Source organism: Schistocerca americana, chromosome 8 (assembly GCF_021461395.2).
Source record: "Schistocerca americana isolate TAMUIC-IGC-003095 chromosome 8, iqSchAmer2.1, whole genome shotgun sequence".
Classification (NCBI taxonomy): domain Eukaryota; kingdom Metazoa; phylum Arthropoda; class Insecta; order Orthoptera; family Acrididae; genus Schistocerca; species Schistocerca americana.
In genome coordinates this window covers 239,591,477-239,618,546 of record NC_060126.1, presented here as the reverse complement: position 1 = coordinate 239,618,546, position 27,070 = coordinate 239,591,477, and positions in this window count along the sequence as shown.

Genomic DNA, 27,070 nt, shown 5'->3' with positions numbered 1-27,070 from the left:
CCAGGCTTCATCTCCTTAATTTCGTACCTTTTTGCAATTTCTTCGGTTTTAATCAACATTTCATAAGCAATAAATTGTGGTAGAGTCTACATCTGCCCGTGTAAATGTATTACAGTTTAAAATCTAGTTCTGAGGTCTCTGTCTTATCGTTGTATATAGTCAATCTGAAATCTCCTAGTGTTTCCAGATCTCTCCCACATGTATCCCTACAACCTTCTTCCACGATTTTTAGCGATGATTAAATTATCCTCTGTCCAAAATTGTACTAGGCGGCTTCATCTACTATTTTTACTTCTTTTCCATCTCTTAGTACGAATTCCAGTCCCCCATCACAATTAAAGTTTTCGCTCCATTAACTATCTGAATTTTTTTTTTTATCTCATCACACGTTTCTTCAATTTCTTCTTCATCTGCGGAGCTGAAGGGCGTATGGAGTTGTACTACTGTGGTGGGTCTGGGCTTCGTGTCTATTTTGGCTCATTGATACGGCAACTGAGAAAGATATGTCTTATTTCATTAAAAAAGCTGGCAGAAAATCGTTAGTAATAACTTAACTGTGCTGTTGTAGCGGTGACCAGTAATGACGAGAGCTAAATAGTTTTCGAACGTTTAGAAGAGGTGCAATATATTTCTAATTACTAGAATGTAAACTAGTACGTCTCCGTCCTTTGCGTCTTAGAACGTAATTTCTGCATCCCATATGTGAATGCGTGTGTTCCCATTATTATAACAATACTTCTTCATGTAACCATAGTCAAATGAGACATAATTCGAATATTTTTCTCAAGTGCTGATTGCACCCGTAACTTGTAGTTCCGTTACTTTCTCTTATCAACTAATCAGAACCCATAGCAGGCTAAATAAAAAGGCTATGCTGTCGTGTACTTGTAAAAGAATGAAGGTCTAGGTTTTTATACTGCCCACTACTACCTCATCCCCGAGAAATCCGACCACCACGCGCCTGAGAGATTTGCAGTTAGCACGAAGTATAAGTAGAAGACAGCGTCATAAGTGACGCGAATATCTATCACTTATTACAAGGTAGGCCTACCAAGGAAGATTCTAGGACAATTTATGTTATCATTTCTGAACGATAAGTATGAAACACCCTTGAAGAGCAGTTGCTACCCTGTTTGAATGGTTATAGAGACATTCGTGAAATCAGAAACACAGTGAAGTACAAAAAAGTCAACTCGATGAAATGTACTTAAAATATCTGCAGGAGCAGAGCAGCCTTTTGCCGCATCTGTTTTTCCAAGATTTTGTCATAATGAATTTATCACAACCAGCCGTCTTATTATTGTGCGCTAAGGCCTTAGAGAGGTCATGTAACAATACACAAGGCAAGATTCCAGTGAAAACGTGCCAAATCGAGAATCTTGGTTGGTAAATTTAGGTTCACACTCATAAAATGTAACAGTTCTGCGTAGCTTTGACCCAAGGCGGCGAGTAGACTGGTTATTAATACCTTGAAAAATAAGTCAGATATTAACGTTAACACACTTTTACTGTGATAGGTTGTGGTAAAGTCACAAAATTTTTATTGAAATTTATTTTGAGTTCTTTGTTTATGAATTTTCTGTTGGAAGTGGGCTTTATAAACGAGCGGTCTTAAAAAGCTATGAGAAGATACTTTCACGCAGTGGAAGACTGTACGATTTGGTATGAAGAAAGAATCCACATGGCTTTCGTTTGATTAATTGGAAATTTGGAGATTTTTGACTGCCGTACGAGAGCTACGACGAAGACAGTTTTATTGAACTTGTTGACTTCACCAGTATTTCTGCACTCGGGTACGACTCGAAGTGCTCCAGTAGCTTACGACACAGCTCGGAAAATCTCAGTCTCTACTCTTGCTTCCGATAGCTCCTCCATCCAGTAACTTCTGATGATGCTATATGATCAGTTTTCAACCGAACTGTTTCTTTAAAATCACTGATAAACATTGTATAGGGCAGAAAAAATGCGACTCCACGTAGTTTTCAATTTTTTACGTAAAAAGGAGAAAGTTCTCTTTTTTTTAAAAAAAACGTAAATTTAGAAAATGTTTTCAGAGGTTTTGGAGGATAATATCGTCTTTTGCGACAGTAATAAAAATCTTATTAAGAAAAAGCACGTTCCGCTTTATTTTAAAGCGTCTTCAGCGGTCACTGTAACAAAATGGTTTTTCTTACAATTTTGTTCGCTGCGAACATGAACATTTCTCATGCTTAATCTTATTACTGTAAATAGTATAAAATTATTATGGTTACTCACGATTTTTTTCTTACGTCATGCTTAAGGTTTTTCTACACTTATGTGGGAGATTTTCGCACACAGCACGCTCACTAACATTAAATATATTCACTTTTTTATATTGTGTAGGTCCACTGCCACTCACCTTTTTTTTTTTTTTACTTTGTTTCGATATTGAGTGATGCGTTCGTCTTTTTTTTTTTTTCTTTTTTTTTTTTTTTTTTTGTGGTAGTGTGTCTGTTATTGCCCTGCGCGTGTGTGTGTTCATATGTGTGTGTGTGTGTGTGTGTGTGTGTGTGTGTGTGTGTGTGTGTGAGTGTGTGTGAGTGTGTGTGAGTGTGTGTAATGATGGCTAAAGTGTCATAATTTCTGTGTGTCTATGCTTCACTATGCTACATGAAGGCTGATCTAGGATGGCTACCTTACCTGGTTTATGATATTATTTTTGAGGTGTGTAGGGATTTGTTCTTTATCTACCATACATGTTTCATTAATTTAAGTAACGTTTGGTTTATTACATGTTCCTTTTCTATTATTCTCATTTGGATTTGGAAGTTCGCTTTTAAGGTTAGAAGATGTTTCTTGTTTCTGAGCCACTCTATTTTCATGAGCTTTTCAGAGAAACGTCGCTTTAATTACACAAAATATTTTTAGAGAGCCGCAAAGGATGACACAAAATTTCTAAGTACTGAGCTCTCTCTTCCCCGTCCTGTGCAGCCAGCCAGACGTGAAGAGGCTCTACACATACCTACAAAACAGGCAACACAGTTACCACGAGCTGGTCGAGAAACTGTGATTATATGGCGGCTGATCCGCACCTGTCGACTAGCTGGAACGGCAAACACAAGGTTATTTTAACCGAATATAATCCTCTTTATTATGTCGGGCACTGTAGTTCTTCGATCGAGAACAGCGCTCTAAGTTTTGTATTATTTAAAACAGAGCATCTTTCCGTAATTAAAACATTCAGGAGCGTCGACTATAAGGGAAGTGAAACGCACAACGAATTTCATGGAAAGCTGTGCGTCCGTCGCTCTATGACGGAATAGCTTAGTAAATTGCGGCATTACGAGGCCTTTAAATGCACGCTGCGCGAGACAATTGCAGCGATAGCACGTCTTTGCTTGCGCCAAGTCCTTCTTGCGTGTCTGAGATAGTACTGTGACGACTTCCTTGCTCTCTCTGGTCGTTGCCTCCAGCTCCAAGAACAGCAGTCTTCAAATGGTTCAGCCGGCCGAAGTGGCCGTGCGGTTAAAGGCGCTGCAGTCTGGAACCGCAAGACCGCTACGGTCGCAGGTTCGAATCCTGCCTCGGGCATGGATGTTTGTGATGTCCTTGGGTTGGTTAGATTTAACTAGTTCTAAGTTCTAGGGGACTAATGACCTCAGCAGTTGAGTCCCATAGTGCTCAGAGCCATTTGAACCATTTTTTTTTTTTTTCAAATGGTTCAAGTGGCTCTAAGCACTATGAGACTTACTATTTGAGGTCATCAGTCCCCTAGAACTTGGAACTACTTAAACCTAACTAACCCAAGAACATCTCACACATCCATCCCCGAGGCAGGATTCGAACCTGCGACGGTAGCAGCAGCGCGGTTCCGGACTGAAGCGCCTAGAACCGCTCGACCACAGCGGCCGGCTACAGCAATCTGTGATGGAAATGGTATATCGTTACTTGAATGTGTGCCAAATAGTATACTAACTAAAAAGTTTTCTGGATGTAGTGTCGGGACTGATGACCACAGATGTTAAGTCCCATAGTGTTCAGAGCTATTTGAACCATTTGATGTAGTGTCATGTCATTTTGATAAATATCTGTCTCTGAATAAAAATGTATGTAGTTAGGTGAGTTGCTTGTTATAATGATACATAAATGAATTAAACTACTTATTCATGCAACTGAGTTCCATGCTTCTTTTACTACGTCGCTCACCAAGAAAATTTACCATTAAGACTTAGTACCACCTTAGCTATGACTGTGAAATGGGCACAGAAACCACTTACAGAAATAAATGTTTCATTTCTTGTTGATGTAAACAGCACTCACTTTACAGCGACGTCTTAAGTTCCCAGCAATGTTCGAAGAGATGGCCATTAATTACAACAGAGCAGTAAATTTTGCAGATTTCTCTAAAATATTCCTGCTGCCTGTAGCACAATGAGAGAGGCTTCTGGAATCCTACCAAACAATTCTTCTTCAGTTTCCAATATGGCTGCATCTACCAATGACTTCAGGCAACTTCATAGGAAAACATCCATAGGAGTGAGATCCAGCAAGTACGCTGGACTTGCCTTTCCAGTCATTGCTGAGGTATCTATTGCTCAGGTGTTCACGACCATCACGGTCGGAGAGTGATGGTGCGCTGTTGTACTGAAACCACATCCTCTTGTGAACAATCACTCTGGCAACCAACATCAAATGGACATTATTCAAACAGAGCCGCACCAAATAAGGGAATACCAGTTGAGATTGTTAATTTCAACTTGCAGGTTATTGCAGGTTATTGCAGTAAGCTAGATGAACTCTGAAAGTGTACTCATTAAAAAGACTCAGACTACCACTACGTAACAGATACACAGCGTAACCACAGGTAAAATCAATAGCGAAGACGCAGTTCCAATTGAATGACAAAGAAATTCTAAGCCATGAATGTTAGACAGTTATATGCATTAAATTGATGCCAATATCTCATAACACCAAGAGAAAAAATATAAGCTACAAACAGACTTCAACATCCAGTACAGATGTTTATACAACAACCACATCAACAAATTCAGTCATAAAATCCCATGCCCAGAGAATTAGGTAACAACCCAGTGCTAAATTAAACCAGTACCCACTTCAAAATGGTAGATAATATCATACAACATCAACAGAATTTTCATAAACAGTAAGCTGCCTCAAGAAAATCACTGTTTCTAATCTTTACGTTCATACAACATTTTCACAGCAAAATCCTAATAAATGCATCAAACTGCTCAGTCTCTCTAGTATTTCACCTGCACAAAAACATCAAGATACATCTTAAATTCGAACGAAGCTCCCAAGGTAACAGAAAAACAAATAATTTTCCTATGATTCCGACCATCCGTTAAGCAAAAACCGCATTGATTTCCCTAAACAGCAAAACAGATTAAAACTTTTAAATATGTGTTACCCAATGAGTAAAAACATAAAATACAGATGAATAAGCTTATTCCATCATAATTCTTCCACTAGCCGTGCCTGGTTGCAGAAAGTATGCTAATATCCGCTGTTAAAATACCACTACCTCAGAAATTGAATTTTCACCGCAATATATTGAACAGGAATCACACGGTCAATTAAATCCATAAAAGGATTATAGTGAGTGCCTCTCCTAATAATCGTGATGTGCATTTTCTCTGTTGTTTTTGAAGATACTTGTAATTTCATTTTTAATATGTGTTTGAAGTGGGCTCCAACAAATAATGATAATCGTACAAATCCCTGTGTCAGTTGAGAGTGCAGGTTTGTTTCCAGTTACATACAAAACTATTTTTAAATGAGAATTCTACTTTACAATTCGATAGAGCCGTCCAGAATTAGTCCAGTACAAATTTTTGGTTCATCAATATATTTTAACACTGACAGTATAACATTCAGAATGCGCAGTACTCCAGCAGGGACTCAACGTGCCACCCTGCCCTGATACTATATGATCAAAAGTATCCGGACACACACAAAAACATACGTTTTTCATATTAGGTGCACTGTGCAGCCACCTAATGCGAAGTACTCCATGTCAGTGACCTCAGTAGTCATTAGACATCGTGAGACAGCAGAATAGGGAACTCCGCAGAACTCACGGACTTCGAACGTTGTCAGGTGATAGGGTGTCACTTGTCGTACGTCTGTAATCGAGAATATCCATAGGTCCACTGTTTGCGATATGATACTGAAGTGGAAACGTGAAGGGACACGTACAGCACAAAAGCGTACAGGCCGACCTCGTCTGTTGACTGACCGAGACTGCCGACAGTTGAAGAGGGTGGTAATGTGTAATAGGCAGACATTTATCCAGACCATCACACAGGAATTCCAAACTCCAAGTACTATGATAGATAGGCGGGAGTTGAGAAAACTTTGATTTCGTGGTCGAGCGGCTGCTCATAATCCACACATCACGCCGGGGTATGCCAAACGATGCCTCCCTTGGTGTAAGGAGCGTAAACATTAGACGATTGAACTGTGGAAAAACAGTGTGTGGAGTGACAAATCACAGTACACAATGTGGCGATCCGATGGCCTGGTGTGGGTATGGTGAGTGCCCGGTGAACGTCATCTGCCAGCGTGTGTAGTGCCAACAGTAAAATTCGGAGGCGGTGGTGTTACGGTGTGGTCGTGTTTTCTTGGAGGGGGCTTACAGTCCTTGTTGTTTTGCGTGGCACTATCACAGCACAGGCCTACACTGATGTTTTAAGCACCTTCTTGCTTCCCACTGTTGAAGAGCAATTCAGAGATGGCGACTGCATCTTTCAACATGGTCGAGCACCTGTTCATAATTCACAGCCTGTGGAGGAGTGGTTACATGGCAATAACAACCCTGTAATGGACTGGCCTGCACAGAGTCCTGACCTGAATCCTATAGAACACCTTTGGGATGTTTTGGAACGCCGACTTCGTGCCACACCTCACGTCGATACCTCTCCTCAGTGTAGCACTCCGTGAAGAATGGGCTGCCATTCCCCAAGAAACCTTCCAGCACCTGATTGAATATATGCTAGCGAGAGTGGAAGCTGTTATCAAGGCTAAGGGTGGACCAACACCATACTGAATTCCAGCATACCAATGGAGGGCGCCACGAACTTGTAAGTCATTTTCAACCAGGTGCCGGGATACTTTTGATCACATAGTGTATCACCAGGCAGCACCGTTACTCAGTTGCTACTGGAGTGCCTATTAATACATACCGCTAAACCGAATATTTCACTGGACTAATGTGGCACCGGTGTATTTAATATGCATGTAACATTCTACTTTAGAAATAAATTTGTTTGTAACGGGAAACAATCTGATGCCTTACATTGACACTCGGTGTCATATGAATGATCTTATGAACAGTATTTGTTTTGGCTGACACTATATACACATTGCGAAAGCTAAGCTGTTAATTTCTTCTCAAACACTTCTGTTATGAATTCCTTAATATGTAAATAGAAGAGCAAGGCATAGGTATTTTAACTTTTTGAAAGTGCGAAACACGGAAAATAATGGAGGAGACAAGTTAAATCCAAGCTAGGATTTAACAGTTTGTAGAAAACTTTAATTCTGCAAGTGCCATACCACGGGCGGAAGTGTCAAATTATCCCCATACAGTATAATTGTTAGTCCTGTTAAAAGTAACAGTAATACGCTCAAGAGCCAAAGAAACTGGTACACCTGCCTAATATCGTAAAGGGCCCCCCGCGAGCACGCAGAAGTGCCGCAACACTACGTGGCATGGACTCAATTAATGTCTGGAGGGAAATGACACCATGAATCCTGCACGGCTGTCCGTAAATCCGTAAGAGTACGACGCGTTGGAGATCTTTTCTTAACACACGTTGCAAGGCATCCCAGATACGCTCAATAATGTTCATGTATGGGGGGGTTCGGTGCCAGTGGAAGCGTTTAAACTCCGAAGAGTGTTCCTAGAGCCACTCTGTAGCAATTCTGGTCTGTGGGGTGTCGCATTGTCCTGCAGGAATTGCCCAAGTCCGTCGAATGCACAATGGACATGAATAGATGCAGGTGATCAGACAGAATGCTTTCACTTGTCAGAGTCGTATCTAGACGTATTGGGGGTCTCATATCATTCCAACTGCACACGCCCCACACCATTACAGAGCTTCCACCACCTTGAACAGCCCCGTGCTACTTGCAGGGTCCATGGATTCGTGAGGTTATCTCCATACCCGTACATGTCCATCCACTCGATATAATTTGAAACGAGGCTCGTCCGACTCGGCAACATGCTTCCAGTCATCAACATTCCAATGTCGGTGTTGACGGGTCCAGGCGAGGCGTATTGCTTTGTTTTGTGCAGCCATCAAGAGTAAACGAGTGGACCTGCAGCTCAGAAAGCCCATATCGATGATGTTTCCTTGAATGGTTCGCACTCTGACAGCTGTTGATGGACCAGCATTAAACTCTGCAGCAGTTTGCAGAATGGTTGCACTTCTTCAGGTTGAACGATTCTCTTCAGTCGTCGTTCGTCCCGTTCTTGCAGGATCTTTTTCCGGCGGCACTGATGTCGGAGATTTGATGTTTTACCGGATTTCTGATATTCGCGGTACATTCGGGAAATGGTCGTATGGGAAAATCCCCACTTCATCGCTATTTCGGAGATGCTGTCCCCCAGCGCTCGTGTGCCAACTGTAACACCACGTTCAAACTCACTTAGATCTTCATAACCTGCCATTGCAGCAGCATTGTAGCAGCAATTGCGCCAGACACTTGTCGTCATATGGGCGTTGCTGCCCGCTTCACCGTATTCTTCCTGTTTTCATGTCTCTATATTTGAACACGCATACCTATACCAGTTTCTTTGGCGCTTCAATGTAGTTACAGAACAAACTTTCCTGTTAACTAGGAACAACAGATCACCACTTGCATCAGCTGTATCACGCCAATTGAAGTTCACTGTACCCAGAAGTTCCTATACAGTCGTTAAACGAATAAAGTATGTTTTAAAATGAGATAATTATAAACAAATAAACACAGTACTACAGCACCAGTTGAATTATTAAACATGTACAATAGTCGAAACTTCGTGGCAGACTAAAACTGTGTGCCAGACCGAGACTCGAACTCGGGACCTTTGCCTTTCACGGGCAAGTGCTCTAACAACTGAGCTCCCCAAGCACGACCCACGCCCCGTCCCCAGAGCTTTTCTTCTGCCAAAATCTCGTCTCCTACCTTCCAAACTTTACATAAGATCTCCTGCGAGCCTCAAGCACTCCTGAAAGAAAGAATATTGCGGAGATATGGTTTAGCCACAGCCTGGGGGATGTTTCCAGAATGAGATTTTCTTTCTGCAGAGTGAAAATCTCATTCTGGATGTACAATAGTTGCTATACTCAGCAAAAGAAAATTCTCCTGTTGAAGTTACATGTATTAGAATCTTATTCTTAGACCTCTCAACTAATATCTGTTTATCACACTGTTCAGGTTATTACAGTATTGGATTAAATTAGAAGTCCCACTTGAACCTGTTTAAAATACTCCACACATCTACATAAAAGTCTTCCCATTAGTTACCTGATATACATGAAAAAACAGAATGACCTAAACACAATCTCTACAAGAAATTTCACATCCCATTTAAGCTAGCGGCAACATGTATTAATCTCATAAACCCCCAAAAGCAGGTTTCTAGTAATCTGAAACATTCGTATTATGAAATTTCCACAAGTTCAAGGAGTTACATTAAAAATAAAAACAGTAAGCACTGCAGCTTGAATAATTTGGTAGCAGCACTTCCGTTTAAGATATCACTTGTAATGTTACACACAAAGAAATGAAATTTAATGATGCGAAGTTTGCGAAATCCCCCAGGGGGTTCAGGGGTTAGAACAGGCCCGAGGTATTCCTGCCTATCGTAAGAGGCGAATAAAAGGAGTCTACGACTTTTCGGCATAATTTTTTATGGTCCCCTTCTATGGTTTGATCCACATTGTACAAATTTTCCGAAGTGAGGGCCATTTGCGGAAGGAAGCCTTGCGTGTTGCATCTTGTCCCTCGTGCATTAAGATCTTCTTGTCTCATTATTGTCATGGCACTGCCACTCCATCACTGTTTCAGCTGTTTGGGTGAGGACTCCTTTCATGGTGCGAAATGTCCGTCCCTTGTCCGCTGCCATCTTTTGCTGCATGACAATACTGTATTTCTGTATCCAGCATGGTAGCCAGTCTTTCGTGGTGGGGTCATTATGTATGCTCTTGGTCGTAGCCCCCGGACTACACAGCGATCACAATACTAATGCCTGAGCTGCACCCTCCCCACGTATGCCAACGACCAGATGCCCATTGTCTTGGGGCATCGGGATTCCCGGCAACGGCCATTGCGCCAGGTGGCCTTTGCTGTGGCTGGGTGGCGCCCATGGGGAGAGCCCCTGATCTAAGTGGGTGGCATCAGGGTGGATGACGCTCAATGAAGCTGACAAAGTCATCTTTGGCTGAGGATCAAATGGCCCTAGCACTCTCTAAGAAAGGAAACGTAGAATACAATGCTGTGACGTATGACCCCAAGTCGTTCCCATCCCTAGCTACACCATGGGAGGAACGTACAGCTCCATAAAGAAGAGAGCCATTATTTAGTGTGCAACAGAACAGATGGGGACTCCTTTCTGGATATGAAGTCTCTATTTTTTGTTGAGCACCTGGAGAATAAGTTCGTGGAAGTGACAGCTCTGTCAAAAATACACAAGGGGTCCTTCCTGATTCAGACAACATCCCCAGCCCTGTCCCTGGAACTACTCACCTGTGAAAAGCTGGGTGAGATTCCTGTCATTCACCATAAAAGCCTCAACATGGTCCAGGGAATTATTTTTCATCGCCACCTCCTGTTGCAGTCTGACGACGAGCTACGAGCCAGTTTAGAACGACCAGGCGTTCACTTCGTCCAGCGCGTCTATAGGGGGCCTAAAGGCAGTAGTGTTGCCACCGGTGCCTTCATCTTGCCCTTTGAGGATGATTCGTTACCTGAGAAGGTCAAGGCGATGGTATACTGATGTGACGTCAAACCATACGTCCCTCCCCCCTATGCAGTGTCTTAGGTGCTGGAATTACAGGCACATGTCCTCCTGGTTTAAATCCAGCACCACATGACGAGACTGCGGACGTCCACTGCATTCAAATACTTCATGTGCCCCTCCTCATACCTGTCTCAACTGTGCAGAGCACCACTCCCCCTGCTCGTTGTGCTGCATGGTACTCCAAAAGGAGTGGAAAATTATGGATTACAAGACCCTAGACAGGCTGTCTTCTGGTGAGGCTAAACTGAAATACGAAAGGTTGAACCCTGTTCGAATATTATCATCTTAAGCTGCCGCTACGACGACGTCGCCCTGATTGACCCCTTTATGCCCCTCATATAGGCTTTCTTCAGTGGACCCTCAGGGCTGCCCATCTTCGTCCCCATTCTGGTGGCTACAGACACATATTGTTCTGCTGCTCCCAAAGCTTCTAGTTTGTGAGCATTGCTCCCCCCCCCCCCCCCCCCCCCCGAAGCGCTGGGGACATCTGTCCCCTCCCCACAACCAAAGAAGCAACAGTCTCCTCTGGCTCCTCTCGCGTGGAAAGGATCTCTCGGGACTCTGCCTTCGACAGTCTCTCCCCATGGTTCTCAGCAAATGGCTGAAGGAGCCTCTAGCTGCTGGTCGAATGGCTTTGCAGTCTTCCTCAGTCCATGAAGCTACTTCAGAGGAGCTCTCCCAGCAAGCCCCTAAAGACTGGCGAGAAGGCAAACAAGCAAAGAAGGTCTGTTTGGAAATGGGAGATTCCAGTGGTCCCTGCACGACAACTCCCTAACAGCTCTGTGTTCGAGGATGAGGTGGAGATTTTGGCATCCCCTGAAGACCTAGATCACACTGACGTCTCAGACGCAATGGCATTAGTTTCGAGCACACATGCAGTGGCGGCAGGTGACCCTGAGGTGTAATCTGCCTCCTTGGTCCCGTCATGCCTTCCCAGACAACAGAAAGCCTCATCCACCAGTGGAATCGCAGCGGTTTTGTCTCCCACCTGGCTGAGTTTTTACAACTCTCAAGTCTTACATCTGCTTTCTGCGTTGCCTTTCAGGAAACCTGGTTTCCCTCGATGCACCCTTCTTGGCTACCAGGGATATTACAAAAACCTTACTGACAACGGCAGACTGTCAGGCGGAGTTTGTATCTATGTCCTTCCCTCTGTCTGTAGCGAACCCATGCCCCTTCAGACATCTTTAGAAGCTGTGGCTGTCAGGGTGAGGACAATGTAGGAAATTACCATCTGTAACATTTACCTCCCTTCAGATGGTGAAGTGCCGCACTGTGTATTTGCTGCACTAATATCCCAAATTCCACAACATTTTCTACTTCTGCGTGATTTTAATGGTCATAACCCTTTGTGGGGTGGAACCAAGATTACTGTCCATGGTAAAGACATTGAGGATCTACTATCTTAACTCGACTTTGCTCCTCAATACAGGTGCCCCCACTCATTTCAGTGTGGCAAATGGCACATACTCTGCCACTGATCTCTCGGTTTGCAGTCCTGGCATTCTGCCATCTATCCATTGGAGAGCTCACAACGACTTGTGTGGTCTCTTTTCATTCTTCCTGTCCCTACTGCAGTGTCACTCGCCTGGATGCTTGCCCAGATGGACTGTTACCAAGTCTGACTGGGACGCATTAATCTCAGCTAACACCAATGAATTTCTGATGCATGGCAACATCGATGTGGTGATCCAGATCATCACTACTACCACTGTTACTGCAGCTGAATCTTTAATCCCTTGTTCCTCAAGTTGCTCCCATTGGAAGTCGGTGGCTTGGTGGACGTCAGAAATTGCTGCATCATAAGTATCATCAGCCCCTGAAGCACCTCGTTGACTTCAAATGGCTCCACACCCAGATCTGTCTGCTCATCAAACGACAGAAGTAGGAGTGTTAAAAGATACGTCTCCACCATTGGCACACGAACCTCTCTTTCCCAGATTTGGACCTAGCCCGGATGCCTTTACATATATCAGACCCCTGGAGGCTTACCTGGAATTCCCACACAGGGTGTTGTTTATGCTGATCCAGACGTAATCGCAGTCCAGCTTGCAGAGCATTATGCTTGCACCTCTGCATTTGAAAGCTACCACACTGCCATTCGTCTCTTAAAACAGTAGGTGGAACAATATCCCTGTGGAAACATCTGATAGGTAGCTCAAGTGATTTTCAGTGTAAATGAAACATGTTTCTCCTTAACAATTCTTCCCATGCCATAACTGAATTCTTGAATGGAAGTAATCACTCATTTTTACAGTAAAAACCTGCAATTATCCATCACCTGTCTTTTGCTGCATGCCACCCCGAGCCATATAATGTTCCCTACAGTGAGTGGGAATTTCTCAGTGCCCTTGCTGATTGTCCTTACACAACCCCTGGAACAGACCACATCCATTCCCAACTAATTGAACATCTGTCAGCGGATTACCAGCGCCGCCACCTTGCTGTCTTCAACCACATCTGGAGCGATGGCCAGTTCCCATCGCAGTGGTGGGAAATTATCATCGCTCCAGTGCTAAAGACTGGTAAGAATCCGCAGACGTGGATAGCTATCGTCCTATCAGCCTCCTCAACGTTTTGTGCAAGCTGTTCGAACTTATGGTGAGCTGGCGGTTTTGTTGGCTCCTTGAGTGTCTGGGCCTTCTGGCTCCATCCTAGGGCGGTTTTCGGTGATGTCGCTCCACCACTGACAATTTGGTCTACTCAAAGTTTTCATCCGAACGGCCTTTTCCCGGCGTCAACAACTCATTGCCATCTTATCTGACTTGCCGAAAGTCTACGATACCACTTGGCGATACCACATCCCCGCTACTCTGCATGAGTGGGGTCTGTGGGACCTGCTTCTGATTTTCATATGGAACTTTTTGTCACCCTGCACTTCCAGAGTTCGAGTCTGTGCTTCACACAGTTCACCCTGTATCCAATAGAATAGGGTCCAGCAGGGCTCTCCCCTGAGCGTCCTACTTTTTTTAATTGATATTACTGGTCTTGCACTAACAATGGCGTCCTCTGTATCCTCCTTCTATATGCTGGCAGATTTTTTTCTGCTCCTCTTCTATTAATGTGGCTGAACGTCGACTTCAGGGAGCCACACGAAGGGTGCAGTCATGAGCCCTCACTCTTGGCTTTCAGTTTTCAGCTGCCAAGACTTGCATCATGCACATCTGACATCGACGTATTGTCCACTCCCATCCACAACTTTACCTCAGTGACCAACTACGTAATGTAGTGGCGACTTAGCGCTTTTTGGGACTGGTCTTCGATGGCCGCTTAACTTCCCCATCTCCATCAGCTTAAGGAAATGTGCTGACAGCATCTTAATATTATTTGATTCCTGAGCCACATTGACTGGTGTGCTGATTGCCCTACACTGGTGCAGTTGTACTCCTGTGCTGTTCCGTCTTGACTGTGGGAGCCTGGTATATGGTTTAGCATTGCTCTCAGTGGTGTGGCTGCTGGACCCTATACACCACTGTGGAGTTTGGCTTGCAGTGGAAGCTTCCCGAACCAGACCAGTGAACACCCTCCTCGTAGGAGCTGACGTTCTTCCATTGGGGATTAGGCTTTGTTCCCCTCACCATCGAAATTACTCTCCTTTTCCCTAACACGACGATCCATTTCCCACAGCAGAGGTCCATATCAAGGATTCCAACTGCAGTCCGAGTCCAGTTGCTTCTGACTGCATTCAACACATTCCCTCTACCACCTTTCCTGCAGGTCCACTCACGTATGCCTCCATGGTCCATGCCTAGGCCACAGCTTCATCTGAACCTATCGCAGGGCCCAAAAGGCTCAGTTGCACCTGACGCCCATCGGCGGCCCTTTTTCTCTATTCTCGGCGAGTTCCAGGGCTCATAAACAGTCTACACCGATGTCTCGATGGTCATGTTGGCTTCGTATACGTTCACTCTGGCCATACTGAACGGCGCTCCTTGCTAGACGGCAGCAGTACTTTCACTGCAGAGTTGGTAGCCATCTCTCGCGCTCTTGGGCATATCCGCTCCTGTGCAGTTCTTATTCATCTGTAGTGACTTCTTATACAGCTCTACAAGCTCTTGTGTACCTTCCACGCCATCCTTTGGTAATGACTATCCAGGAGTCTCTTTATGCCCTCGGAAACAGTAGATGTTCTGTGTCTTTCATTTGGACCCCAGGACATGTCGGTATCCCAGGCACTGAATTGCTGCGGCCAAACAAGCTACTGGTAAACCAACTCTGGAGATCAGACCACCAGAGACTGACCTCTGATCAGTCTTACGTGGTAAAGTTTTTGGGATCTAGGATACTAAATGGCATACCCTCAGTAATCAAATAAACTACGTGTTGTCAAGGAGGCAACGAATGTGTGGTGGTCATCCATGCAAACCACTCGCAGGGATTCCGTTGTCCTTTGCCAGCTCCGCCAGCTCGCGTTGTATAGAGTCAAGTCATTGCACCACACTTAGACTCTTTTAACACTGATTGAAAATGAATCTAACTTCACGTAGATAGGGAATATGAAGGCGCACCCACTGTATGTAGCGGTTGAAAATACATGAAGATTTGTGACATATTTGTGTTTCTGACTAGAATTGCTTGTTCTTTTAGTTGGAAATGATTGAGGAAGTTTAGGTGGAACAGATTATTTAAATCGAGTGGGCGAAATATTTAAGCAAAAGTTGAGCTGGATTTCATATAGCTTCTAAGCATTTGATGATTTCTGCTAATCGTGGTGGTTTGATTTCCCTTGGATTTCTTTTGATTAGTCCAATTCTGATAATTATTTTGGGGTTTGGTGAGTATTAAAGGTATCTAATCTTAGGTTGATTGTATTAATGTCCCTCACGTGTGTCATCTCCCGCAGACGATAACGCGATCTCAGTGCTCTCAGATTCCGGCGGGCCATTTGGTGAGAGTAATAGCTAATCTCGAAGATAGTAAGAGCACCTAGATTAGGGATACGCTACAGTCGGCACATTCTTTCGGCTTTCGAGGCACTTCACTGTGCTGTACCACACATGAAATACGTCTATGTCAGTTCCTGTAACGAGTAGAGATCAATTTTTGACAACCGGTCATAAGCCATAAACAGTAGTAAATTCCACGGAGTTCTTATGGAAATGCAAGCTTTGTCGGAGAATTTCACTGATGAAACTTTCTCAGGTTACCAGCCGAGTCATGGTGCCGCCTCGTCGCAACGTTTCGAGCAGTTTCCCACTCCTCATCTTCAGGCAAAGTTTCCACCTTGAGAGAAAGAGTAGGAGACCCGTCGAAACGCTGCGACAAGACGTCACTACTCTACGGTGTTTTAGTTTCCAAGGTCGTGCCAGCAACGTCAACGCGAGCGGCAGTTGTTTGCTACGAGACATAAGCAGTTTACAGACACGATCTTCACACATACGTATCACTCACCTCATAACGAGAACTGATAGTTTATCTGAGAACACTTACACCAGGATCCTCTGAATAATTTTGACCCTGAAGGTATGGGATACGTGCGTCTCTGCAGTGGATACAATGTAACAAATAGTGAGACGGCCTGTAAATGTGACGTAATTGTAGCTGCTACGATATCAAAACCACGTACTTTCCCAGACCTGAGTGCGACCTTGATCGGTTGCGGAAGTATGCCGGTGCTGTGTTCCCATAGGAGGGCCACGGTCAGAATCATGAGGCCTTTGGAGTCTGCCGAGCCGGCCATACGTGACCCACATACGAGGTGGCTGTTACGACAGACCAATAGGCAGCGGGTATTCGCGTGGGGGTTCCGGCATTGCCGAACCGCGCCGTCGGGCTGTATGACGCACTGCGGCCGAGTACACGTCCGCTGTCCAAGTGGACGCCGAAGTGGTTCACTACATTTCTTTCTCATAAAGAACTTCTATATCCCTTCCTCGAATACAAAAGGATTAGAAATTCCGAGACTGAATAGTAAATTAAAATGAAAAATATTGCAGAAATAAATGCCTAGAATCGCTATCAGGCAGTTGTACTGATTTCTCTGCAGCAGAAGTGATGCAGTTATTTGAAGTTGGGTATATTAGTTTCACGCAAAATCAGGAGGTTACTTCACAGGCCTCCAGTTACAGGGTGGTCCACTGATCGTGACCGGGCCAAATATCTCACGAAATAAGCATCGAACGAAGAAACTACAAAGAACGAAACTTGTCTAGCTTGAAGGGGGAAACCGGATGGCGCTATGGTTGGCCCGCTAGATGGCGTTGCCATAGGTCAAACGGATATCAAATGCGTTTTTTAAATACGAACCCCAATTTTTTATTACATAATCGTGTAGTACGTAAAGAAATATGAATGTTTTAGTTGGACCACTTATTTCGGCAGTTGATAACAGGTAGGTTTTTTTTAAATTAAAATACAGAACGTAGGTACGTTTGAACATTTTATTTCGGTTGTTCCAATGTGATACATGTAGCTTTGTGCACTTATCATTTCTGAGAACGCATGCTGTTAAAGCGTGATTACCTGTAAATACCACATTAATGCAATAAATGCCCAAAATGATGTCCGTCAACCTCAGTGCATTTGGCAATACGTGTAACGATATTCCTCTCAACAGCGAGTAGTTCGCATTCTGTAATGTTCGCACATGCATTGACAATGCGCTGACGCATGTTGTCAGGCGTTGTCGATGGATCAAGATGGCAAATATCCTTCAATTTTCCCCACAGAAAGCAATCCGGGGACGTCATATCCGGTGAACGTGCAGGCCATGGTATGGTGCTTCGACGACCAATCCACTTATCATGAAATGTGATATTCAATACCGCTCCAACAGCACGTGAGCTATGTGCCGGACATCCATCATGTTGGAAGTACATCGCCATTCTGTCATGCAGTGAAACATCTTGTAGTAACATCGGTAGGACATTACGTAGGAAATCAGCACACATTGCACCATTTAGATTGCTATCGATAAAATGGGGGCCAATTATCGTTCCTCCCATAATGCAGCACCATACATTAACCCGCCAAGGTCGCTGATGTTCCACTTGTCGCAGCCATCGTGGATTTTCCGTTCCCCAATAGTGCATATTATGCCCGTTTACGTTACCGCTGTTGGTAAATGACGCTTCGTCGCTAAATAGAACGCGTGCAAAAAATCTGTCATCGTCCCGTAATTTCTCTTGCGCCCAGTGGCAGAACTGTAAACGACGTTCAAAGTCGTCACCATGCAATTCCTGGTGCATAGAAATATGGTACGCGTGCAATCGATGTTGCTGTAGCATTTTCAACACCGACGTTTTTGAGATTCCCGATTCTCGAGCAATTTGTCTGCTACTGATGTGCGGATTATCCGCTACAGCAGCTAAAACACCTACTTGGGCATCGTCATTTGTTGCAAGTAGTGGTTCACGTTTCACATGTGGCTGAGGACTTCCTGTTTCCTTAAATAACGTAACTATCCGGCGAGCGGTCCGGACACTTGGATGAAGTCATCCAGGATACCGAGCAGCACACATAACACAGGCCCGTTGGGCATTTTGATCACAATAGCCATACATTAAAACGATATCGACGTTTTCCGCAATTGGTGAAGGGTCCATTTTAACACGGGTAATGTATCACGAAGCAAATACCATCCCCAATGGCGGAATGTTACATGATACCACGTACTTGTACGTTTGTGTCTATTACAGCGCCATCTATCACAAAGCTAAAAAAATGGTCCAACTAAAACATTCATAGTTCTCTACGTACTACAAGAATATGTAATAAAAAATGGGGGTTCCTATTTTTTAAAACGCAGTTCATATCCGTTTGACCCATGGCAGCGCCATCTAGCGGGCCAACCATAGCGCCATCTGGTTTCCCCCTTCAAGCCAAACGAGTTTCGTTCTTTCTAGTTTTTTCGTTTGATCGTTAAATGGTTCAAATGGCTCTGAGCACTATGGGACTCAACTGCTGAGGTCATTAGTCCCCTAGAACTTAGAACTAGTTAAACCTAACTAACCTAAGGACATCACAAACAACCATGCCCGAGGCAGGATTCGAACCTGCGACCGTAGCGGTCTTGCGGTTCTAGACTGCAGCGCCTTTAACCGCACGGCCACTTCGGCCGGCTTTGATGGTTATTTCGTGAGATATTTGGCCTGGTCACGATCAATGAACCACCCTGTATATGTCGTGCACATTTACACATCAGTACATTTAACATCACAATACAACTAATTTAAACAACAGCAGGAATCTTTATTTTCTTTACATTGTATACACCGCAAGTTTCCAAATGAGTAGCGTTAATACGTAAACTATTTACAAGAAAAGGGTATCAGTTTCTACTTTCAATTATCTCCATACTTTTGAGGCATTTTACATCATTGAGCAGCTGATCATATTATTGTTGAACGTATGGGAACAAATAAGATTAATAAGGATAACATTTTTTTTTACATTCACTGCCACAATTATAGTTATCTACGTCCCCTATTAATATCATTTCTAGCTATTCTTCTGAGGAGCTCTGTGCAAATAAGACAAATTTATGATAAGGTATATTATTTTTAATACTAATATCTAGTCCATTACAAACTACATCTCAGCTTGATGATTTAAAAGATTTGGTGACGTAGTATCATTAATTACTAATAAATTTCAATGGAGCTTTCTTTGTACCTCATGATATAACATTATTTTTATTAACTATCCAACTAACTTCTTAACTAAAGTGTAAGTATTATTTGCTGTATATAGTTTAATCTTCGAGGACATTAGCAGTTAGTATTAGTTCTCGTTGTCCGGTGTAAGTTAGAATATTTATATCTCAGATTAAGCTTCATGTATCAAGAGGTACTTGTGCATCAGAATATTTAAAAAATGGGTGTTGCATTTGGCAGTTAGTATAAAAAATGAACAATGTTTTTAACAAAACACATTAAAAGTTTGCAGTAGATGCTTGTGTTGCTTAAAACAGTAAGTGATATATTGTAAGTAATACCTTAGTGGTATAGGGTTCTATGTGCTGATTCTTACAAAACGAAAATAATTGAGTTATGAATGTAAATCACTGGTACAATTACCAACTCTGTAGTATAATCTGAGGCAAATCAGGACTCTAATGTTCAGAAAAGTTGAAAGGTTCACTTGTAGCAGAAAGAATAAATAAGCAGAGCTCCTCCATACCAACATAACATTTACCATGAAAGTAGAAAAGGACAAGAAACTGCCATTTCTAGATGTACTGGTCACAAGGGGACGGCGAAAACCTGGGACACAGCGTGTATCGAAAACCGACACACACGGACCGATACCTGCCAAACTATCAAACCACCACCCGAGCCAGAAAAGAGGCATGATTAGTACGCTCGTAACGAGAGCAGGACGAATATGTGAGCCGCAACACCTCAAACGAGAAATGCAACACCTGGAAACTGTCCTGAGGAGCAATGGGTACTCCACAAATTATATTAGAAGTGCAACAGAGCCAAACACTCGGCGAAGTAAGGAACCAGAAAAAGAAATGTCGGGTACGGCCTTTCTGCCATACATTCCCAGAGTGACGGACAGAATCGGCCGTACATTGCGCAAACATGGCGTAAAGACGATTTTCAAACCGACAAGGAAGATCAAAGAATGTCTTAGATCGGCGAAGGAAAAAAGATACCCACTTGCAATGTCGGTAATATACCGTATACCATGCACATGCGGAAAAGTTTATGTCGGAATGACTGGACGATCCATTAACACCAGGAGCAAAGAGCATAAGCGACATTGCAGGTTGGGGCAGGTGGAGAAATCGGCCGTGGCAGAGCACGCACTGAATGAGACCGACCACGTAATAAAATTCGCCGACACAGAAGTTCTGGCTGTAGAGATGCACTATCACACACGCTTGTTCAGAGAAGCTGCAGAAATACAAAAACACCCGAACAGTTTGAACAAGAAAGAGGAAAGCCTTAAGGTAAGCGGATCCTGGCTTCCCGTACTGCAGCGAACGACCGTCGCAGGTAGTAAGAGGAGAACCGCACCGGAAATGACCGCGGAGAAGCCCTCGGACGTTGGCGCGCCAGGTACATATAGTCTGCGGCCGCGAGCTCGGCTCCAGTTCACCACCGGCAATGGAGGGTGAAGCTTTGACTGTGCCAGCCACTCGTGCTGGCGAAACGTCAGAAAAATTATTAGATGAACGTCGGCCGAAGAACCCGAGACAGAAGCCAAAAGGCAGTTTTCAAGAACCGTCTTTAATCGATCAATCAAGAATATACTACAACCACCCACTACGTATCGCTCCAATATTTCATTAACTACAGCGTGTACTGAGGCCTTTACATAGAAGTAATTTATCGTAGATCGCTTGAGCAACGAAACGTGCCTAACGACTGGAAAAAAGCGCAGGTCATTCCCGTTTTTAAGAAAGACTGTTAAGACAGATTCACACAATTATAGACCTATATCGTTGAAGTCAATCTGTTGTAGAATTATGGAACATGTTTTATGCTCAAGAATTATGACGTTCTTTGAAAATGGACAGCTTCTTGTAAAAATCAACATGGATTCCGCTAACAGGATCCTGCGAAACTCAGCTCGCTTTGTTCCTCCTTGATATCCACAACGCAGTGAACAACGGCGCTGATGCTGATGCCGAGTTCCTTGACATCAATAAGGCATTTGACACCGTCCCGCATTGCCATTCAATGAAAAAAAAAACAAGCTTACTGAGTATCGGAGTAGACCTGCTATTGGATTCAAGACTTTCTTGCAGATAGAACTCAACACGTCGCCCTTAACGGAACTAAATCGACAGAGGTAAAGGAAATATTCGGAGTACCAGAGGGAAATGTGATAGGATCGTTGCTGTTCACAGTATATATAAATGATCTAGTAGAAAGCATCGGATGCCCTTTAAGGCTATTCTCAGATGATGCAGTTGTTTATACCAAAGTAGCAACGCCAGAAGATAGTAAGAGTTTGCAGAACGACCTGCAGAGAATGGTGCAGACTCTGGCAGTTGACCGTGAACGTAAATAAATGTAACATATTGCGAATACATAGGAAAAGAAATCCACTACTGTGCAGCTACACTATAGATGACAACCAGCTGAAGACAGCGTCTGCCGTAAAATACCTAGGCGTAGCTATGCAGAGCGACCTTAAGTGGCATGACCATATAAAAGAGATAGTGGGAAAAGCAGACACGAGGCACAGATTCATGGGAAGAATCTTAAGGAAATGTAACTCATCCGCGAAATAAGTGGCTTATAAGGCGCTTGTTCACCCGATTCTTGAGTTTTGTTCATCTATCTAGGATCCCTATCAGGTAGGACTGATAGAGGAGATAGAGAAGATCCAACGAAGAGCGGCGCGTTTCGTCACGGGATCGTTTAGCTGGCGAGAGAGCGTTACGGAGATCCTAAACAAAATCCACTGGCAGACGTCACAAGAGAGGCGTTGTGCATTACGGAGAGACTTACTATTGAAATTTCAGGACAGCACATTTCAGGAGGAGTCAGGCAACATATTATTTCACACCACATACATCTCGCGTATTGACCACGAGGAGAAAATTCGAGAAATTAGAGCCAATACAGAGGCTTACCGACAATTATTCTTCCCACGCACTGTTCGCGAGTGGAACAGGTTTGGAGGGACCAGATAGCGGTACCGAAAGTACCCTCCACCACACACCATTAGGTGGCTTGCGGAGTATGATGTAGATGTAGACACCTTAATAACTGGTACATTTCAAAGTACACTTTATCAGGCACTTCACAGTGGTTTGCAGAGTACACATATAGATGCAGATGATGACTCCTTCAGTCGTGGTGGTATTTTCTGGTTTTAGGGTTGTTTGGGGGAAGAGACCAAACAGCGAGGTCATCGGTCTCATCGGATTAGGGAAGGAAGTCGGCCGTGCCCTTTCAGAGGAACCATCCCAGCATTTGCCTGGAGCGATTTAGGGAAATCACGGAAAACCTAAATCAGGATGGCCGGACGCGGGATTGAACCGTCGTCCTCCCGAATGCGAGTCCAGTGTGCTACCACTGCGCCACCTCGCTCGGTTGTGGTGGTATTTTCATCTGCCGCAACTGTCACATCCAGAATGGTGACTACCCATTTGCCTCACTCATTTTAGATCCTCACACCAATTCTCCATCAACCTGTACGCTGAAACAGGACGTCCACTAATAGGACCTTTTTTGCTGCTATCCAATTTGAGTGGGTGGTAATTTTCCCTGATGCTTCAGATACGCTTCAACAGTTGTTGGAGACTGTACCCTTTGTCTTCATTGAGAAGATGATGCCGAAGGTTTGGGACACCTTGTATATGACACAGGGTGGACAAAATGACAAAAGTGTGCCATCCCACCTGACTAACAGATACCATCACCACTGTACTGGAAAAGGAGATCCTGTCTCATGATCAGCACGATAGACATCACTCCTATGGATTTTTATATCGGTTTATATGAAATCACTGGTGCATGAAACACCAGCAAAAACTGGAGAGATACTGGTTAGCTGCCGAACACATGGTACAAGAGGCAACAGGAATACCTGTGAAAGTACAGCAAATTTTTATGCTCCATTGTTGCTGTATCCCAGGCTACCACCTGCGACACGGCCACGTACCATACTGTCGTACATCCCGGGTTGCCGAATGATCACCTAGAACTAGCTAACAACACAAACACGGTAGGTTGTTTTCAGGTGAAACCTCCAGGAGCGACCATATTAACGTGTGGCTCCAGCCTCGCCGCCAAAACCTAAGCATCACCGTTAAAAGCGCTGTCATCGCATACCCCGAATGACGATACCGCTGACAGCCGAGCCGGCATCCTTCCACCGAGCGGGTACTTAGGACGCCGCCCAGCCGCTCTACAATCAGTTCACGACGCAGAGCAGAACAAAAATCATCTCACCGCAGCGTCCGAGCTGCGATGCCATAGCCTGTCGCATCCTCTGCTCACCACCTTACTGGACTCTGTCGCCGGCCGCGGTGGTCTAGCGGTTCTAGGCGCTCAGTCCGGAGCCGCGCGACTGCTACGGTCGCAGGTTCGAAACCTGCCTCGGGCATGGATGTGTGTGATGTCCTTAGGTTAGTTAGGTTTAAGTAGTTCTAAGTTCTAGGGGACTGATGACCTCAGAAGTTTAGTCCCATAGTGCTCAGAGCCATTTTTTTGGACTCTGTCTTCAACCAGTCCTCAAGCTCACCACCTCGCTGGACTTCAGCTTCAATCGTTCCCGAGCCCATCGCTTCGGTGGACTGCATTTTCAATCCATCCTGGAGCTCATCGTCTCATTGGACTCTGTCTATCCTCAAGCAGTCTACCGCTCATCGCCGACCACAGTTTTACGGACTTCGTCCATGTAAGAACATTACAGTGTAACGCCAGAGCCTGACTTTCAGCGAAAACCATTTCAGTGCAACATGAATGATTCACCTTCAGCCTGAACCAAGCAGTGCTGATTTACGTCTCAAGAAACAGTGTTTTTGTATTCTGTTCATTAGACTTAAAGAAGGTACAATCGTTCGTTCCTACGTAGCCATATCAATTGTAGCGTGTTACTCCCCACGGACACAAACATTGCAGTTTTAAAGAAGCACTGACACTAACGGTCGTCAGTTTGAAGAGTTACTACGAGCTTCAGTTGTTACTGTAAGGTATAAGTTGTTTCTAGCAATAAAAACTACATATTCGTTTTCACTCATTACTTTCTTTTTGTCAAACTACTTAGTTCAACATCAATAATATCTGTATAATTTTTATGCTATGTCTGAATCTACATATCTGAGAACCTACTGCGAAGACTCAGACCTACGGTGAGTTTGCAGTGAGGTACTGTGTCAACCGCCTTCTAAAAAAAGTAAGAACGTGAGCTCGGACTGCCTCCTTTCATCCATGGTTCGCAGGATATTGTGCGAGGAAATGGCAAGAATTTCGCACTAGACAGAAGCTTTCTCCTTCAAGGAAATTTATTATATTCGAAACTAGAATACGCTCAAAAATTCTGCAGCAAACGCACGTTAAGGATATTGGGCCCTGATTTTTCTGTTCATTGCTTCATACATTGAAGAGCCAAAGAAACTGGTACACCTGCCTAATATCGTGTAGGGCCCCTGCGAGCAGGCAGAAGTGCCACAGACGACGTGGCATTGACTCGACTAATGTCTCAAGTACTGCTGGAGGGAACTGACACCGTGAATCCAGCCCGGCTGTCCATAAATCGGTAAGAGTACGAGGGGATGGAGATCTCTTCTTGACAGCACGTTGCGAGGCATCCCGGAAATGCTCAATAATGTTCGTGTCTGGGGAGTTTAGTGGCCAGCGGGAGCGTTTAAACTCAGAAGAGTATTCCTTGAGCCACTCTGTAGCAATTCTGGACGTGTGGGGTGTCGCATTGCCCTGATGGAATTGCCCAAGTCGGTCAGAATCCACAATGGACATGAATGAATGCAGGCGATCAGACAGGATGTTTATGTACGTGTCACCTGTCAGACTCGTATCTAGAGTATCAGGGGTTTCACATAACTCCAGCTGCACACACCCCACACCATTACAGAGCCTCCACCAGCTTGATATGGAGGGTCCATGGATTCATGAGGTTGTCTCCATACCCGTACACTTGATGCAATTTGAAACGAGACTCGTCCGACCAGGCAACATGTTTCCATTCATCAACAGTCCATTGTCGGCGTTGACTGGCCCAGGCGAGGCGTAAAGCTTTGTTTCGTGCAGTCATTAAGAGTAAACGGGTGGTTCAAAAAAATGGCTCTGAGCACTACGGGACTTAACTTCTGAGGTCATCAGTCCTCTAGAACTTAGAACTACTTAAACCTAACTAATCTAAGGACATCACACACATCCATGCCCGAGGCAGGATTTGAACCTGCGACCGCAGCGGTCGCGCGGTTCCAGGCTTTAGCGCCTAGAATCGCTTGGCCACCCCGGCCGGCAAACGAGTGGGCCTCCAGCCCCGAAAGCCCATATCGATGATGTTTCGTTGAATGCTTCGCACGCTGACACTTACTGATGGCTCAGCATTAACCTCTGCAGCAATTTGCGGGAGGTTTGAACTTCTGTCATGTTCAACGATTCTCTTCAGTCGTCGTTGGTCCCCTTCTTACACGATCTTTTTCCGGCCGCAGCGGTGTCGGAGATTTGATGTTTTCCCGGATTCCTGATATTCACGGTAAACTCGTGAAATGGTCGTACGCGAAAATCCCCACATCATCGCTGTGTCCCACCGTTCGTGCGCCGACTGTACATTACGTTCAAACTCACTTAAATCTTGATAACCTGCCATTGTAGCAGCAGTAACAGATCTAACAACTGCGCCAGACATTTATTGTCTTATATAGGCATTGCCAACCGGCGCGCCGAATTCGGGCTGTTATCTCTGTGTTTGAATATGCATGCCTATACCAGTTTTTTGGCTCTCCAGCGTAATTCTTATATACGGGAGTCACGTAGAACTTTGCCCTGGGGGAGAGATTTGCGAGTAATGTGAGCTATATTTAGATGAACCCTCTGCGAGGCACTTAAATGTGATTTGCAGAGGATCCATGTGGATATGGATGTAGAGATGCCTTCTATATCTTAGGGAGTGGCCAAACTAAAGATAGCTGACAAAGTGTTTTCAGTATTTAATGGCACCACAATCTAAAAAGCAAAGAGACCACTGCAAACTGAGAGAGATCCAATGTTTTTAGTACGATAGAGTAACGAGACACACCGCACATACAAGCCTGCCACTATTTCGTCGGATATTGGGTGAGGAAACGACAACCACTAAAGGCAGGAAAATCTCCAAATCTCCTGATCTCCTAGGTCGCCTGAGCTCTTTTCGTGTGATTTTTATCTTTGTTGGAAAGTTACGGATTCAAAAGTAATCATATCAACCCTATCTACATGAAGAGGTACAGCGAAACACTGAAAACTGCCATTCCTTTCGTCCCTCAAGTCTGAGAGCGTGACTCAGTGTGATAAAACTGCTACGAGATCAAAGTGATCATTTCCACATATGCTGCAAAGAACATTTCTCATGTTCAAAGAATTTGTGAGGATGCAACCGGGTGACGTCTTCGACAAACGCCGATATTTCGAAAGGTGCACACCCCGTCATTTTCAGTGTACAAATGCA